Below are 17,515 nucleotides of genomic sequence, written 5' to 3' on the forward strand. Positions count from 1 at the left end.
AGTTCTGAAGGGAAAGGAAGACCAACGCAATGAAACGCAGCATTCTTATATGGTCGGTGACCCAGAGAAGGTCGTGAAAAGCAAACAACCTCTGTATTGCCTAGGTTAGAAGTGGGTGAGCTCTGTTTGCTGTATTTCTTTGCTCCTGCTGCAGAGCTAGCTGACTTGTTTTGTAGTGATAGTTTTGTATGAACATGAAACTCGACTCCCTTTCAAAGCCTCTGTATTTAGAGCCATCGTGTGGTGGTTTTCTTCATTACCAGTCATTTTTGCCCAACACAGAATTTGTTATTGAACCCATTTTCTTTCTCTTACAATTTCTACCAATCATATAACAATATTTTAGGAATATGAAACTAGAAATTATCTGTGTGCCTCTGTGCAACTTGAGGGTTTTTTATTGTTATTTTGTGTGTCCCTGTTGCATGGTGCAATAACAAGCTCAGACTGTGGTTGTTCTGGGATTTTTTTTTGTTAGTTTTGTTGGTTTTTTTTAAAAAACTTTTTACCTCCAGTGTTTTTCTGGTTTATTGGTTGAGCAGCAGTGCAGTGCTGACAGACTGTAAGAACTGCTTTATAAGATAGAACCTGAAACTGAATGCTGGCTTGGAACCAAAATGTGTTTTGATTGCAATATTTGGTGGCCTTTGTATTGCCTTCCAAGATATTGGTGATCTACATATATAAACCAGTGTTCTGGTTTAGTGCATTTGGATAGCTTCTACTTAATTTTACAAACGGGGCATTAGATGTTGGACTTCCCTTATTTATGACTTTACAAATGAGTAATTAGAAGATACTAAATTATGTTTGAAATTACGTTGAAAAAAGTGGAGATCCAAGACTGCTTACCCTTTCTTCCAATATCACACAACTGCTTTGTCTGCACTGCACCAGGCACTTGAGGACATGGAGACATCTCGCTTGCTGCAATGGATTTTGTTTGGTTATTTTTTTCATGAAATTTTTCAGCATTAAGTTCCTTGGCAAAGATGGATTCCTAAACTGTTTTGGAGAACCTTGTTCTTCTGGCACTTTTAATTTCTTTTACATTATCTCTGTGTGGTTCCACAGTCTGCGAGGAGAGCCAGCATCTCCGTGCTGTGCAGTGCTCAGCATGCTCTCTTTGCTCCAGCAGTAAGAATACCAAACAAGGAATTCTGTGATTGATGCCAGGCAGTAGAAAGCACTTGGATATTATACAAGAAATAAATAGGTAAGTTAAGTTGTTTCTAATGTTTCTAATTTGTCTTCTACAGTTCTGTCAAAAGCAAACTTATTTTTGGACACAGCTGTGTGTCCTCCTTTACTTACTGTTGTTCTGGCTGACAAAATTTGAAGGTAAATGACTTGTCTGTTGTTGTACCTGCAAGTCATGAAAACACTCAGAGGTAGTTTTGCGTGTTGCAGCCACAACTGTGTAAAAGTGTTATTCTTCGGTAGGTTAATGGGCTAAATAGTGGTTTGTGTTTCAAACTGTCCCCGTCCTCTGATGATGCCTTCAGCAGACTTACAGTAGTCTGCTGAAGTCTTCTGGAGCCTGTCTGAAAATAATTCCACAGCCCTGTTCCTAGTCCCTGAACACTGAACGTAGGCTTGGTCACAACAGTTATAAAACAAGAAAACACAAGCATCAGTTGTGTGAAGTAAGTTTGAGAGGCCACCTAGGAAAAAATACCCTAAAATCTTTTTTGTTTAAGTGGAGCAAGGAAATTATTTATAATAATGACAAAGCACGTTGTTGCAATAAAATTCTTTACTTCAGGTTATTATGCAAGCAAAACAGCACAGGTCACCTGTTATCTAATTAACCTGGTAAAGTAAGCAAGAATTAGATGGGATTCTTGAACTAAAGGCTATGGTTACAGTTTTCCTGCAAGCTGTAGTTTTAGGAACTGATCCGCCATCCAGCTTGCTGCAGGCACTGCACGTGTGTTCTTTTCAACTCTGTAGGTACATAGGGCTGTTGCTTCTTCATCAGGATTTAATGTTGCAGTTTATTCTGGAGTAAAAACAAAGAGAGTGAATGTAAAACTACTACACTGAGTGACAGAACTGCTTGGAATTGCGACTTTGGGGCTTTGCAAATTGTTTCCTATGAGCACCATGGAAATTAAGATTGTTCCTACGTAAACTATTGTAAAGAACAAGTAAACAAAAAATACCAACCCTCCTCAAGCCTTCATTGTTCAGAAGATCCTTCTGTCCATTTAAAAGATCCTCACTTATAAAGTCTTCCATAAGACACTACTCTCTTAAAAAAAAAAAAAATACCCCCCCAAACCCCCCAAAAACCAAAACAACAAAACCAACAAAAAAACCCCACCCAAACAAAAGAAAACCAAAGGAATTAACAACATCTGATAATGAAGCTGTGTCCCTTTATTCATTAATGAGGCTGAGAGCATGATAAAGCAGCTTACTGTGGTAATGAGAAACATGGAGGTACAGGGCACAGAAGTTTAAACTGCAGTGTAGGTACCAAAATCCAGCAGCTAGAGCAGTGAGTAATGTGAGTGCTTGATAGCATCTTTTTGCTGAGGTTCATCACCTCCATTTACTGAAGCATTTGGGGTCTGCCCTGGGGGTAACAGTGGTGAAGATGATAGCTTACAGCGAGCTCAGGAAATTCTACCGTAGTGCTTCCATGTTCTGTTGGTGGTAGTAGTGCTGACTGATTTCAGGGGTTGCTCCATTTTGAGAAACCACTTTGTGAACCCACACTGGATATGATACTATAATTTCCAGTTTTCCTAGCACAGACATAGTTCTAAATGCTGTTGTAGTAAGTGGGAGAAACAAAGCAAAAACATTTCAAAGGCAATGTTTTCAAGGGAAAACACTCTCAAAGGATGAGGCAGCTGATGTGAACAAGAGTAAAGGAATATGGAAGGTTCAGTCAGTGTCAGATTGTCTCTCCAGCCAGACTGGAAGCGTGGCAGGAATTGGTGAGGATGGGGGAAAAGTAATTCTGTGATACATCCCCTTCCATGCTCTGTGCCCTGCTGTGAGCTCTGGAGAAGTGCTGATAGCTCTAAGGGACAAAGGGCCTTTAAGTTCTAACACTGTTCAAGATGAGATCTTTGGGTGATGTATTACACAACCTCCTTTCAGGTGAGAGCTCTCTATGGATGGATGATATGACAGACCCTCTGCTGGTTTGAGTCACTGAATTTCTGACTCCTCTTCAGGTTTTTCTTCTGTAGGGGATAATTTGGTCTATCTTTATGGAGATGAGATTCACCAGAGTGGCATGTCACTCAGGCAGACCACAGGCCTTCATAACAATGAAACTCCACCATATAGATCTGCTTTTGGTTTTTGGTTGGTTTTTGGTGGCTTTTTTTTTCCCACATTAACAGTGGACATTATAAAATCCACAAGAGAAGGCTCTTTCATTGAGAGGGGAGGTGCAACCTCCTTACTTCCCATACAGCTGTAAAATGTGCTCATCCATAATAACACAAATCATCTTAAGGACTCTCACCTTCCTCTCTGTTACTAGCAAATTATTTATGTGTTTGGAAGGAGGAGAGGAGCAGAAGGTGACTAGGTCTCTGGCATGCCAGATACCCTGCCAGAAATAGACTACAAGGAAAAGCAGTATTTTTACATCTTGCCCCATTAGTGCAGGAAAGGTAGGAGCACTGGAGTAACAAAACTGAGATGACAATAACGTGGACAACCGACGGCCAAATGGGTCTTACCAGATATTTCTGTGGTTGACTCCTGGGTTGGTTCTTTGCTTGGCTCCACACTCGGCTTAGGGGTAGATTCAGTGCTTGGCTCTCCGCTCAGCTCCCAAGTGACCTGTTCACCTTCTTGCACTCCAGTGTTCCCCACTTGCTCCGTGCCTTCCTCCTTGTGTGGGTCTCTGCTGTAGTCCAGGGGAAGCTCTGTGCTTGGTTGCATGCTGGCATCTCCGCTTTGCTCCACACTCGTTGCCTCAAGCACAGGGGTAACAGGGGTACCTCCAAATAAAATAAAAGGAATTGACATGGATGAGGAGGATGGTTTGAAAAGCCAAGTTACTTCTAGGGCTATCTAAACATGTACATAGTTGCTTTTATGGATCAGAGAGCCCAAGCAGGAGTTTGAGAGGGGAAAAAAAAATAATCTGGGAATAAGTACACTCTGTAACATGAATCTTATTTCAAATTGACAAAGATTGATTTGCCAATGTGTTTTTGACTCACCTTGTGCCTTTAGCAGATCGACCAGAATCAGAGCCAGCAGTGCTGAAAGGATTGTCATGTTTTTCAGCATGGTTCCTAAACACCTCGTTAAGCACGAGCGTTTGGAGCGAAACTTGAAGTACGTAGCGGACAGAAAGCCCTGGGTATTTAAAGGCAAGCTCATACCTCTGTGCGCTTTGGCATCTTCCTGAAAATAACATCTTTCAAAAACAACATCTGAATTACATTCTCAAAATGAATTTAGGACCTGTGGGGGACTGTAATCGATCAGTTCCTGCCCCTTGCTACAGGGCAAAAAAAGAGATAACCTTTACCACAAGCAGTAAAGGGCGTTGGGGGCAGAGAGGTGGGACAGTGGTGGCCCCAGACTGCACTAGCACTGATAGTGGTGTCACTGCATGCCTCTGACAATGCTGGTTTCTCAAGGCAATTGATCCTGTTGGTTTTGAATGAGAATCTTCAAAAATCCTTTGATATGACACTTGACAAATTGAACGTGCCTCACGGTAACAGGTGAAAGGTGAGGTGTGACAGAAAAATGTGCAGCTGTCCTCTGTGTTGTAAGAAAATAATAACAGTGTGAAAGAACTGTGATGTTTTGGTCAAGGCTGGATGAGCATTTCATTGGGAAGCCTTCCTTTTTCTTTGTTGAAAACTTGTGTGTTTGTGCATGCATGTATCTAGCCTGTGATATCTCAGGCAGTGTCTCAGCCCCAGAGCGATGCATTTGAAAGGTTTGGACAGAACCAGACAAATCTCCGGAGAGGAGCCAGCTCCTTTGTGTGGTTTAATCAGCAAAGCACAATCGTTGTACCAAGGCCCATTTCTGATGCAGAAAAGATGCTTTGTTTGCATGGATGCAGTTCCCCATGACCTTCCCCATCACCGCTCACCACTAACCAGGGAAGTGGGTCATGGGAAGACACTCAGAGTTTGTGGCAAATGTAACTAGGTTAGTTATGTTTGAAGGTCTGCTGGGGCAGGTCTGTATGTTCAGCTCTCTGTGAGGCAGATAGAGAACTGTGGGCCTGATTCTGTATATTACATTTGTATGAGTGAGTTGTAATTGCTATAACTAGCAATTCTGCAATAATTAGCAGAATGAGGTTAATGCCAAATCAACATAAAGGAATTCAGAATCTGGCTCTCTAAGATTTTATTTTTTTTTTCTCGTTTCCCTGATTTCACTTGTTTAATATTGCATCAACTTAGTTTTTCAGCACAGTGTTTCTTTCAAGTTGCTTCTACCTCTAGGGTTTGCCTGAGGCATTAGTCTTCTAATCAAGCTTTCTATGGTGCAATAGAAGGATTTTATTTTCTTCTTGAAGTGAAAAAGAAAAGCTCATGCTCATGAACACCTACATGGTGCTGTAGTAGATTTCTCCTGTGTTACTAGTTTCAATTGAAGGTTGATGTGTAACATCTTTTTTCCAAATGTGAATGGAAGAATTTGTCACCGACTTGCCTGTAAAAGGTAACAGCATGATGCACAGATCAGAAAACTGCAGATAAGTATCTGCATTGAGCAATGAGCAAGATTCCTCAGTATAGACTAAGAACTCTTGTTTTTCATTCTTGAAAATGTTTTTCTAACACACAGTTGTTTTCATGAAGTGGTGGACTTGCTATTTGTGAAGGAAGAGCAAACAAATATGCCGCAGATTCTGTTACTCCGTGCAAGGAAAGAGGAATTGTCATGTTACTCTCTCAGTGGATCTCAAATTTGTTTCTGAAGTATTTATGTTCCCTTCTCGTGAGGCTCACTGAGCAGTTGCCCATCTTGCTCTTCTCAGATCTCTTCTGCTTGTGTCATTGTTACACTTTCTTAACTGGAAGCAGTGAGTTCAAGCATTTTAAGACAGGGTTGCAGGTTAGTTGTTCATCTGGAAACAAAGTTAGATTCACTGTTTTTTCACTGCTGCTAGTCATATTATTAAGAAGTGTGAAGGAGAAATCTGAAGAAGTAGTAATCAAGGGATAAATTTTGAGTAGGAGCTCTTACCGTTTGGAGTTTTGTGGTTTTGGTTTTTTTTTTTAGAATTAGTACAGAACCTTTCACTATTCCACATCTTCAGTGATCTGAAAGTAAATACTGCTAACATTGCTGAAAGAATCAAAAAATAAGATGAGCTTCCTGAAGAATAAATAACGGTGATGACAAAGGTGTGTTACAGGTTTATTGCATTTAGCTACATTTTTTTTCAACAGGCCCCAGCCAACAAGGCAAGTTATGTGTACAGGGTAAGGGAATAAAAAACATACTTAAGCAATGGAGGCTGCATCCTATAAAACAGTCTTTCTCCAACTGTTCCCTTCCCCAAATTCCTGAATGTGGCCCTCAGACCAAATATTAACATCCGTTATAGAATATAACCAAGTTAGAGAGGGTAAAGAAATAAACCATAAATGTTTACTGCTGGAAAAGATCCCTCCCTATAAAGGGAGAAATCCTTTCATACAGCAAATCTGTTTATTTTATCAAAAAGAAGGATACAGCAGTGACTTATGGTTTGTAGTTTCATAGGAAAAAAAAAAAAAAGCTAAGTCCTAAAGCACCAGAGGCATAACCAGGCTGTGGCTCGATGCCAAAACAAAATTAATCATGTAGTTACTAATCACTGGACTTACTATGAAGGAACTGAGTGAGATTTAAAAACCTGATGGATTAAAAAACCCCTAGGTGTGATTATCCAGTGGTTCCTCTTAGCCCTGTGGTCTCTTGAGTCTCAGTTGCCCAGATCATGCACTGACGTTGGACTGTTAGGGAGAAGCAAATATGACTTTAGTACTGCAGAGATGGATCACCACCTTCCTCTGTGGGGTGGTGGAAGAGGTTTGGTCTCACTGTTGAAATGCAGAAGGTTGCAGCATACCAGGCACATTTGTACAGACCGTTCATACACAGCTTTCGGCTCACTCGTGTGCAGAAAATGGAAACCTGTGCAAGTATCCACAGAGCATCTAGTCAGGAGAATAAAAGTGAACTCTGCCTTAACTGCATTAGAGTTTTGAAGGATACCTGATAGAAACCTGATAGTGACTGAAGCTGTTTGTTAATCCCTGCAGTGGGATAGGTTGTGATGGTGCTGTCTGACACCATCTCTGTGGAGGGACGACTTCACTCATTCTCTGTACCCATTGGGTCCAAGTGCCACTTGGAACTCCTGTAGGTGTGAGACAAGCGATTCTCTGCCTGTGCAAGGGCTGGAGGTGAATCTTATTTGGCATTTTAACAATCCAGTGTGAGTATTCCAAAGGTGTGCTGTGCAGGCAGGCACAGTGCTGAGAGGTTCTGACAGCAAGTAACAGTAACCAAAGCAAGTTGTGATATGTAGCCTCCCTTCCCCCTCACCTCCAAACTGGGAAGTGTAGTGCAGGGTATTTATTAAAAGGGGTTTCATGTGCTAAGAATATTGTGAATAAATTATACTAAAATATTTTTTAAAAAATGTATTTCTTTTCTTCCTCAGCTGATGGTTTTTAAATTTCTTTCACCTGAAAGCAAGCTGGGGCCATGAAATGAAGCTCAGTGGAGCTAGGATCAAAGCAAGGGATGTTGTTTGTCAGATGGCGGAGGAACTAGTTGTCAGAAGTTTACACAGGCTCAAGAGAAGGCTGCATATAAAAGCAAAACTGAGAATAACTAAATACATGGAAGCAACACGCAGCCCAAGAGGTCCTCTTATGAAAAATAGAATCATAGGAGAATTCAGCTTGGAAGGGATCTTGGGAGGTCTTTAGTCCAATATCCTGCTGAAAGCAGAGTCATCTAGCTCAGACCAGTTTACTCAGAGCTTCATTCACTCTGGTTTTGAAAGCCTGCAAGGACAGAGCCTGCACAACCTCTCTGGGCAACCTGCTCCAGTGCTTTATAGTCCTCATGGTGAAAAAGTGTTTCCTTATATTGTCTGAACTTCCCTTGTTTCAGCTTAAGCTTGTTGTCTCACCCTCCCATTGGGTACCACTGTCAAGCCTGGCTTTTGATAACCTTCATAAGTAGCTAGAAACTGAGAGAGGCTGACATATTACATGTGTTTATGTGCATATAATATAAAGACTTCTAAATTCTTGCTTTTCTTTGGGCATCAGCTTATGGCCACCTTTGCAAACAGGGCACTAGGCTAGATGGATCCTTGGTCAGACTGGGTTATGTTAAACATACTGACTAGTATCCTTTGTTGGACTAGTGTAGGAGGAAAACCTGTTGATCCTAATTTGGGTATCTGAAACAGCTGCAGAACACTTAAAACCAAATGTAGCTGGTTATTTTCATTGCTGTTTGAACAATAAGCAAATTCTTATACTGTTGTGTTTGGGTTTTTGGTTTGCTTTTTTTAAGTTGTTGCAGAATACTTTTTAGGCAGAATAATTTTTAGCTTTGTGATCTTACCAAAGGAGGTCATTTGGGAAATTGTTTAATTTACAGAAGTAGACTCAGTGCTAAAGACCTGTGAGATTAGATTGCACAACAGACAGAAACTACTGTCTGTTTAAAAACAAGCTATTTTTTTGTTAGCAGCAAAGACCAGATTTTCTGGAAAGGTGAAGGATGCTAAGGCTGTTTCATTCTTTTCTTGTGAGCTGAGAGTTGTAAGTGCTCTAGGGCATCTTGTGTCAGACATAACTATTTATGTTTTGGGAAAAGGATCTGTGGTAGTGTCCCTTCAGGTACTTTATTTATATTTTGTGAAGAGTTTTCTTATTTTTCATGGAGATGAGCTTGGGAGAAAAGGAAAGTCAAAGTTTCTGTTTCTTCAGAGTCAAATTCCACAGGAAGAAGGAGAGATTTGTGGACTGTACTTAGTGCTTAATGTTCCAGCCGAGCTTCATGGAGCTAATTGGTTTTTTTTTGTTTTGGTTTGTCAGTAGGCAAATCTTGACCTTTTCTGGAGAATCTGGGAAAAAATACAAAGTCAGGATCGTTTGCATATAGATAAGGATAGGCTGTTACATATCAGAAGCTCTAAATATAACTGTTTGGAATAATGTTTTGTGATTCAGGCCAGACTTTCAGCACTACTTGGGACTCAGCCACTTTTTTCCCCAGAAGTCCAATGTAATTTATAAAGGTGAATAACTTTTTATCACTTCACAGCTGGGGCACAGACAAGACTACAAGACTGAATGAATGATAACCTACTGCTTCTCAGGGATGTCACAAAATAAAGAATTTATCTACATTTTTCCAGAGATGGCAGGGAGGGGGGGGGAACCATAAAGAGGAGTTGAAGGAGGTCATGAGAGAACGAAAGATGTTATGGAAAGTTAAGATACCTGTGGTAGGTCAGAAGGAATTGGTGTTTTGGGTGTGTTTTCTTTGTAGGCCATGTCTACACTTCAATGTAGAATAATTTAGGAATGGCAAAGTTGAAGCAGGTTCTGCTCTCCTCACTTGAGCCCTGTGCAAAGTTGAGGTCCACTTTTATCACAGGAAGGGTAAAGAGACCACGTAGTAAGCTGTTATTGGACAGTTTGCCCACAGAGAGCCCTTCTTTCTAGCTGTCATTCATGAGGTGTTTGGGAAGGCCCAAATCCCATGTTTGTTTCTGGGCATTGGAGTCGTTATTTGGTTTGTCTCATTGTCTCCAGTAGCATTAAATGATTTTGGAATGCTGTTACATTTTTTGCCTTATTAAAATCTGTTAACAGTGATTTCCATGAGCTAATGATGGAAAAACGAATGAAATGGTTGAGAAATTAACCCGTGATTCATGGCCAGTAGCAAGGTGGAGAGTTGATCTTTGCAGAAAAGCTGTCAGAAGTCACCTGTTTTATGTGTCTTCATTTGTAAAGACATTTCAGAGCTGGCTTTGGTGTTTGGCTGGCTAAATCAACCCACTGTGTAAGGAGAATATCCAACTGCTCAAGCAAGGCAGCTTTAAGCCCCTTCAGTATGTAGAAGAGAATGATCTGATTCTCTTTTACTTTAAACGGTCATCTCCTAGGTGTGGTTTGTGCAACTTCCAAAGAGAGTTGTGTGCTATCTATTTAACAACAAGGTAATGAAACACCTAGTGATTAGGCAATGTAACCTAATGTTATGTTATTAGATGAATATAATGAAAATACTGTAGATAAATACGAGGCAGCTCCTCGAAAGCTGTAAGGACAGAGAAGATGGTTTATACCTTGCCTTTTCTGCTCAGTCTTTCAGTTTAGAAGAACATGGTAAACTGGGAGCAATATGAAGCTGTGTAGCCCTTGATTCCTCTGTAGAAAGCTTCCCCGTTGCTTGAGCACTTCACTTTGACTTCCTGTTAATTGTAACAACTGAAGGAGTGAAGAAAAGTAAAAGACTGAGCATGTGATTCTTTACTTTTCCTGCCCTTTATTGGGGCGGTATTCTAGTTTTGGCAATGTAAATTTGATTTCTTACATCTGAACTGATATAAAAGCCTTTACAGAAGCTCTTATTTAATTTTGAGAGGTGTGATTTATTACATATTAAATTGGATTGGGTTGTGACTTCCATGGGTTGAACCTGGGGAAAATAATAAAAGATGATTCAACCAGCTTAACTAACAAATTAGAGATGCCACCCAAAAGGACAGTCTTGATTCCCTCTCCCCTTCTGTTCTGTGCCTCTGTGCTTTCTTTTCTGTTACCAGTGGTGCTCAACTGCCTCCTGGGGAGCTAATTCAACTTGCTGATGTGGCGGAAAACTTTCTTTTCCTGCTAGACTGAAGAATTAAAGCCCCTCGGTAGAGGTCAGATGAGTACTGGAGCTGATGTAGGGAAGCAGTGGGAGCACATGGCCAAGAACAGAGTCGTGGCAGTGAGGTCCTTGGTCACCTCAGCTGATCTCATCTGGTTATTCCATAACTCACTGGAAAGACAAATTGAAATGGTTGTAGTTACTCTTTTCTTTGTCCATCTGAGGATGAATTGGTAGTAATTAGTCCAAATAGAGCTGGCGGTGGCAGTTTTAGGCCACACACAATAACGCTGTCTCGGAAGAGCCCCTGTGCAGGGTCTGGCACTAGTGGGCTCGGCAACACCAGAGCTGTGGATTGCAGGGTTACAGCTCAGAAGTGCACTCGGGACTCCCCCCTGAGCCTCCCTGGTTTAGTGGAAGCTCTCAGGCTACCCCAGCCTTGTCCATAGTTACCGACAGTGCCAGGGACTGGCATTTGGGAGCAGGCAGAAGAGTGTGAGCTAGCAGAGCAGATGTGCAATTTGCAGCGGTATTCTGCTGGAGAAAGACAGACAAATGGGGTTAGCTGAGGCATCGATTTGGTAGTGTGTTTAGTAGGAGATGCAGGCTTGGGTATTTTTCCTGCTTTTATCAACACAATAATTTCCATGCTCTACTTTGTATTCTTGTCCCCCATCCTTTCATGTCCCAACAGCATCATGTCCATTCAGCCTTTTCTCCTAAAATGCATGTTTGTCACTGTTTCATAAGACAGCTTTAGTTTCCCTTCCACAGAGAGTCATCTGAGAGAGGTCAGAAGGGAAGGAGCTCACCTGAACTTTGCCAGGATGGAGTGGATAGAAGTATTTTCTTATCTGTAAAGCTTCAGGCTCTCAGCTTTCTGCCAGAGGGCAAAAATGCTTACTCAGAGATAATGTGACCCTACTCAACTGTGAAATCTTTGGCTTACCAAACAGCATATTTGACCCCATAATGTCATGGCTTCCCACTGCCTTTGGGAGCTTTTCTGAAATGGAGTGCTTCGTGTAGGGAAGGATCTATGGAAAAACAAGTGCCGTAGCAGCACGGATACCAGAGCTCTCCTGCTCTGTAAAGGGTGTTCACTGTAGTATCCTAATTCCAGCAGGTTCTGAGAAAATGCTTAGCAGAGGCACCTCAGCTCTTCTGGAGGAGCCACAGAGGACACATCTCAGTTGAATGTGAAAGATGCAGTGCAAAATGATTTTGTTATTTTCTTCTATCACTTTTTCAAAATGTTTCAAGTTTCTGTAGCTATTGATAATTTTTAAGCTTTTGTGTGGCACACCAAGTGCTGGCAACATTAACAGAACACAACAACATTGCCTACAAGAATATCACTTCTGCTCCTGAGAGGAACAAACAGAAATGTTGCTCAGAAATGTACTGTAAGCTTTAAAAATGGTTTGTGAGTAGCATAATAGAATCAGATTTCATGTACAGGAAGATCTTTCTTGTACCAGGGATGCATGCTCTATTATGAATTCGTTTACCTTTTTTTAGGAAGAAATGCTAGTGGAAGACATGTTATCGACTTCAATAAGAGCAGCTGTGAGGAGTGCCAGAGATCATATTTTCTGCCTTTTTTAATCTTACATGAGGAAACAGGTCATCTTCCTCCCCTTCTAGAATACATTTCTTGAGGTAAATACCACACCAGCAAATTGGGTTCATCCAGCATTTTTGGCTTCCCGGGAATACCTTTTTCATATGTTCTTTGCTCCAACTTCCTGACTTCATCGTTTGTATCACTCTTGATAAGTTTCCCACCTCAACAGCCCTTGAGCACAGCAGCTGTTGGATCAAGCAAGAGCTTTCTTTAGCGTCTTGATTATGCTCTTACATGTGGGCTTAGATACCCATGGATCCTGCTCAGTTTGCAGTTATGGTAAGTGCTGTTGTGAATGCAGGACTGGATGGGTGTGAAAGATGTTTAACCAGTCAAAGGGATAGCTTGCACATATTCAACATGTGTTTTGTGAAACCTTGTTAGTCCATAGCGAGCCTGTTGGAAGAACAGGGTTACTTTAAACATTTGCCACTATCAGCATATCAGCACCAGATGTAAGAGCAGGTCATTCATCTTCAAATCACTGCCCTGATTTGTTCTATATTTCAAGAAAGACTTTTTTATTTGGAAAGAGGAGGGGTGTTTCAGTAAAGAAGTCAATGATCATCTCTTTTGGGATGTTTACCAAAAAGACCATGCTAAGGCAATAATAGGTTCTGTACAGTGTTGAGATCTATCTGTTTCACTCTGGCTTTGGTCTGGCTAGTCGTAAGGTTTTCAGTGGGATTGCTGTTGCTTGTTCCTGCCTTAAATGTACTTATTGGTTGTGTCAGTCTTGATTCTTTAAATGCTTCTATCACTATTTGCCTACCATCAGTAGAGAGGTGGGTTGTAGAGCTCATAAAATTCACTCCCTCTTATCTGACTTCCCTTTGGGATTAAGACATCTTTAAATTTTTGTGGAGCCAGTTGAGTTTTTTGGGTGGAATACTTTCCTGCTGGAAAATATTAATTTGCCAGCACTGAAACATTCAACGTTGCTGTGCTACAGTGTCAAAACATTTGATAGAAACCAGGGAGAGGGGCTGGGCAGCTCGCATGGTTTCCTGCCAGCCTGCGCCCTGTTGGCTCCCTGGAAGAGCCTTTCTGCCTCAGCACTCAGATAACCTGCTGCTGACTTACAGCCACCCTAGACCAGCTCCCTCAGTTTCCTGATTGTCCTGGTAAATCACGGGGCTGAAGGGGCCATCTTGTGAGAAGGGACTAGGAGAGGTTGGCTTGTTCAGGCTAACAAATACAGGGCAGGGGGTGACCTGTTTTGCTACTCATGAACACGTCAGGAGGGTAAATGCTGCAGTTGAAGAGCTGTTTCAGGTGTTGGCACAGGGACAAAAAGCTTTACGTACATTTAGATTGGAAAAGGAGGACAAGTTTGCAAGAGCGTTCAGAGGGGAATAGTGAAGCAAAAGAACAAATGTTTTTTTTTAAGATGAGACATGGTAGGTGTTTGAAACGGAGTATGTGATCTGATGGGGATAACTGGGGTCTGTATAGAGTGATCCAAAATACCTCTTCTGACTTCCCCCCCACCCGCCCCTCCCTGAGACAGAGCAAGCTGGGCACAAATGAGTATTTTGGAATTTCTTCCTCTTGTAATTTTTACTGCTTACATCCTGTCTTTGGATGATTCCCTTTCTCCTCATTTTGCCCACAGAGGAAGAGAAATGGTGTTTTCACAGAGGCAGGAGTACATTTTACAGCCTGATCTAAACTGCAGTGACATTGAGGGGGGTCTGTCTCGCTAGGCCCTTCATGTTCTTCATTGTTTGGTTACATCCAGTTTCCCTATTTAACAGCGTGAGGCCAGGAATGGAAATACTGGGGAGGTTTGCACCGCGGCGCAGCCTCTAGGTGGTTCATGCTCCTCAGTAATGTATATTCCTCAACATCCCAACTTTCTTTAGGCTCTTAGAATTTGAGCCTAAAGCTTCTATTATACCTGTATTTTAGTCTGTGGTTATGCGGTTACTTTTTAAATCCAACATAAATTCACAATGCTGCGAATAGCTCTCCAGCACATGCCTATGCCTGGCTTCTTGTTCCCACTCTCTAACTTTTCCCTCTGTGACATTTGTCTGGCTGTGCAGTCAGACAAGCCAGGGGAACTATTTGCTGAAAAAGGACTCAAAACAAAAAGGTTGATTTCTGCTGGATTTGCTTCCCGTCCTGGCTCATTGTGCAGCTGTGCCCAAAGTGAAAGGATAGTAACGACTGTAGGAAGGCAGAGGTGTGGAGGACGGACCACAGTGTTCAGCAGCGATCTGGGTTTATTTTATGACCTTAAAAGCAACTGAGTTGCAATGAAGATCGAGGCGCACAAAGCAGAATGGATGCCAGAAATGGAAGCAGAGCTTGCCTTTCCCTTGTCAACAAAGGAGCTATTTGTAACGCAAGGTGCTGACTCCCACCGGGGAGACGGGAAATTCTGGTCTACGCAGTGTGCCTGATACTTAGTAGGTAAAGCTGTTGTGATTTGTGGCTAACCAGAAAGGCACTGTTAGCACAGCCATCAGGATTCCTATTGAGAAAAAGCATTAAGGGACTTTATTAAGAAAGAAATACTCTTGGACTTAAAAGTACGTGTCAGATGATCAGCTAGGAGAACTGTGGTTATCTGCTTCTTTTCTTGGGACTAGAAACTGAGCCCCTGTAATGCAATGTTTGTCTAATGCAGGGGTAAGTACTTTATAAGAAAATCCTGATGGATTCTGCTGCTTGTGCGGTGCTGAAAGAGTTAAGAGGAAACTCTTCGTCTCTGCTCAGCCTAGCAGCATCCAGTTCAAAAGATAAAAGCACCCCTCAGCATGTAAAGGCTGCGAAATGTATTTGAAAATAAATTCTTTAATGCCAATTGTCATTACAAATTTATTTTCGAATACGTTTTGCAGTTTGCTCATGCTGAGAGGTCCTTTTATCTTTGTAACTTCCAGACTGTGGGGCTGAACAAAATAGGCAGCTTTCCTTTTAAATAAAGTGGAAAATATTGGAGCAAGATTATATCTGTCACAGATTATAATATTTATATGTATTTCTCATCAAACCCAAATTCCCCAGGGACTCTCAGATTCGCATGAGGTCTCAGAGTCCTGGGTTTTGCGTCTGGGTATGTGATTGCTTTAATGGAAGACCGTGCTGTTTGCATTTGCTCTACTGACACTCCGTTACACTTGGCCACATGTACATAAAAGACAGTCTAAAGCTGTTTATAAGGATGATCCTTTAGGTAACACGATGAGTCAATGTGTCATGGCTCAGCTCTGACGCTTAGGTTCAAACTTGGCAGTCCTGGCTACATCTGTTATGATTTGTTAGAGACCTCTTGATTAGGAGCTAAATACTGTAGCTAGCTGTAGCTTGCACTTAGATGTGGAGTACAGTTTATGTGTTTCCCTGACTTCTACCATTTTTTGGAAAGCATGAATTACTTTACATGCTTAAAAACCTGTGAATCCTGTCTCTGCTGGAAAACTATGAATCCCTTTTTTCTTTCTCAGAAGTACCAGAGGAAATGTAAAACTCCAGCCACTTTCAATAAATTTGTAGAACAAATGAATACTGACGCAAAAATTGTGCACAGTATTTGCTTCTGGAAGGTCCCAGCCTAGTAGCTTTGCCTGCTTCACTGACATCAGTGGGAGACCTGGAGTCCCCCATGAAGTCAGATTTGTCACGTAAATGTTTAATTGGCTAAACTCTTAGATTTATTTTTATTTTTTTCCTTGCAACTCTACAGGAATACTTTCTTGTCCATACTCAGACCTGTTCTTTTTGGGCCAAAACATGGATATTAATCTAGTTTTACTGAATCTTTTCCTAATATGGCTATAGGGCAATTTGTTACACAGTAAAGGAAGACCCAGGGGACTCTAGGCCAGTCAGTCTCACCTCTGTGCCTGGCAAGATCATGGAGTGGATCTTCCTGAAAACTATGCTGGGGCACATGGAAAATAAGGAGGTGATTGGTGACAGCCAACATGGCTTCACTAAGGGCAAATCCTGCCTGACAAATTTGGCGGCCTTCTACAACAGGGTTACAGAGCTGGTGGATAAGAGAAGAGCAACTGATGTCATCTACCTGGACTTGTGCAAACCATTCAACACCGTCCTGCACAACATCCTTGTCTCTGAATTGGAGAGACAAGGATTTGATGGATGGACCATTCGGTGGATAAGGAATTGGCTGGATGGCCTCACTCAAAGAGTTGCGGACAAGGGCTCAGTGTCCAAGTGGAGAGCAGTGACAAGTGGTGTTCCTCGGGGGTTGGTGTTGGGACCGGCGCTGTTTAACATCTTTGTTGGTGACATGGACAGTGGGATTGAGCACACCCTCAGTAAATTCACTGACAACACCAAGCTGTGTGGTGCGGTCGACACGCTGGAGGGAAGGGATGTGCCATCCAGAGGGACCTGGACAGGCTGGAGAGGTGGGCCCATGCAAACCTCATGGAGTTCAACAAGGCCAAGTGCAAGGTCCTGCACATGGGTTGGGGCAATCCCAAGCACAAATACAGGCTGGGTGAGGAGTGGGTTGAGAGCAGCCCTGTGGAGAAGGACTTGGAGGTGTTGGTGATGGAAAACTGACTGTGAGCCAGCAATGTGTGCTCGCAGCCCAGAAAGCCAACCGTGTCCTGGGCTGCATCAAGAGAGGTGTGGCCAGCAGGTCAAGGGAGGGGATCCTCTTCTTCAACTTCGCTATTGTGAGACCCCCCCTGCAGTGCTGTGTCCAGCTCTGGGGTCCCCAACGTAAAGATACGGACCTGGAAGATGACCAGAGGGCTGGAGCACCTTCCCTGTGAGGACAGGCTGAGAGAGTTGGGGGTGTTCAGTCTGGAGAAGAGAAGGCTCTGGGGACACCTTATAGCGGCCTTGCAGTACTTAAAGGGACTACAGGAAAGCTGGGGAGGGACTCTTTATCAGGGGGTGTAGGGATAGGACGAGGAGTAATGGCTTTAAACTGGAAGAGGGTAGATTTAGATTAGATATAAGGAAGAAACTTTCCTGTGAGGGTGGTGAGACACTGGCACAGGTTTCCCAGAGCAGCTGTGGCTGCCCCCTCCCTGGCAGTGTTCAAGGCCA

This window comes from Strix aluco, chromosome 1, assembly GCF_031877795.1.
Source record: "Strix aluco isolate bStrAlu1 chromosome 1, bStrAlu1.hap1, whole genome shotgun sequence".
Lineage (NCBI taxonomy): Eukaryota > Metazoa > Chordata > Aves > Strigiformes > Strigidae > Strix > Strix aluco.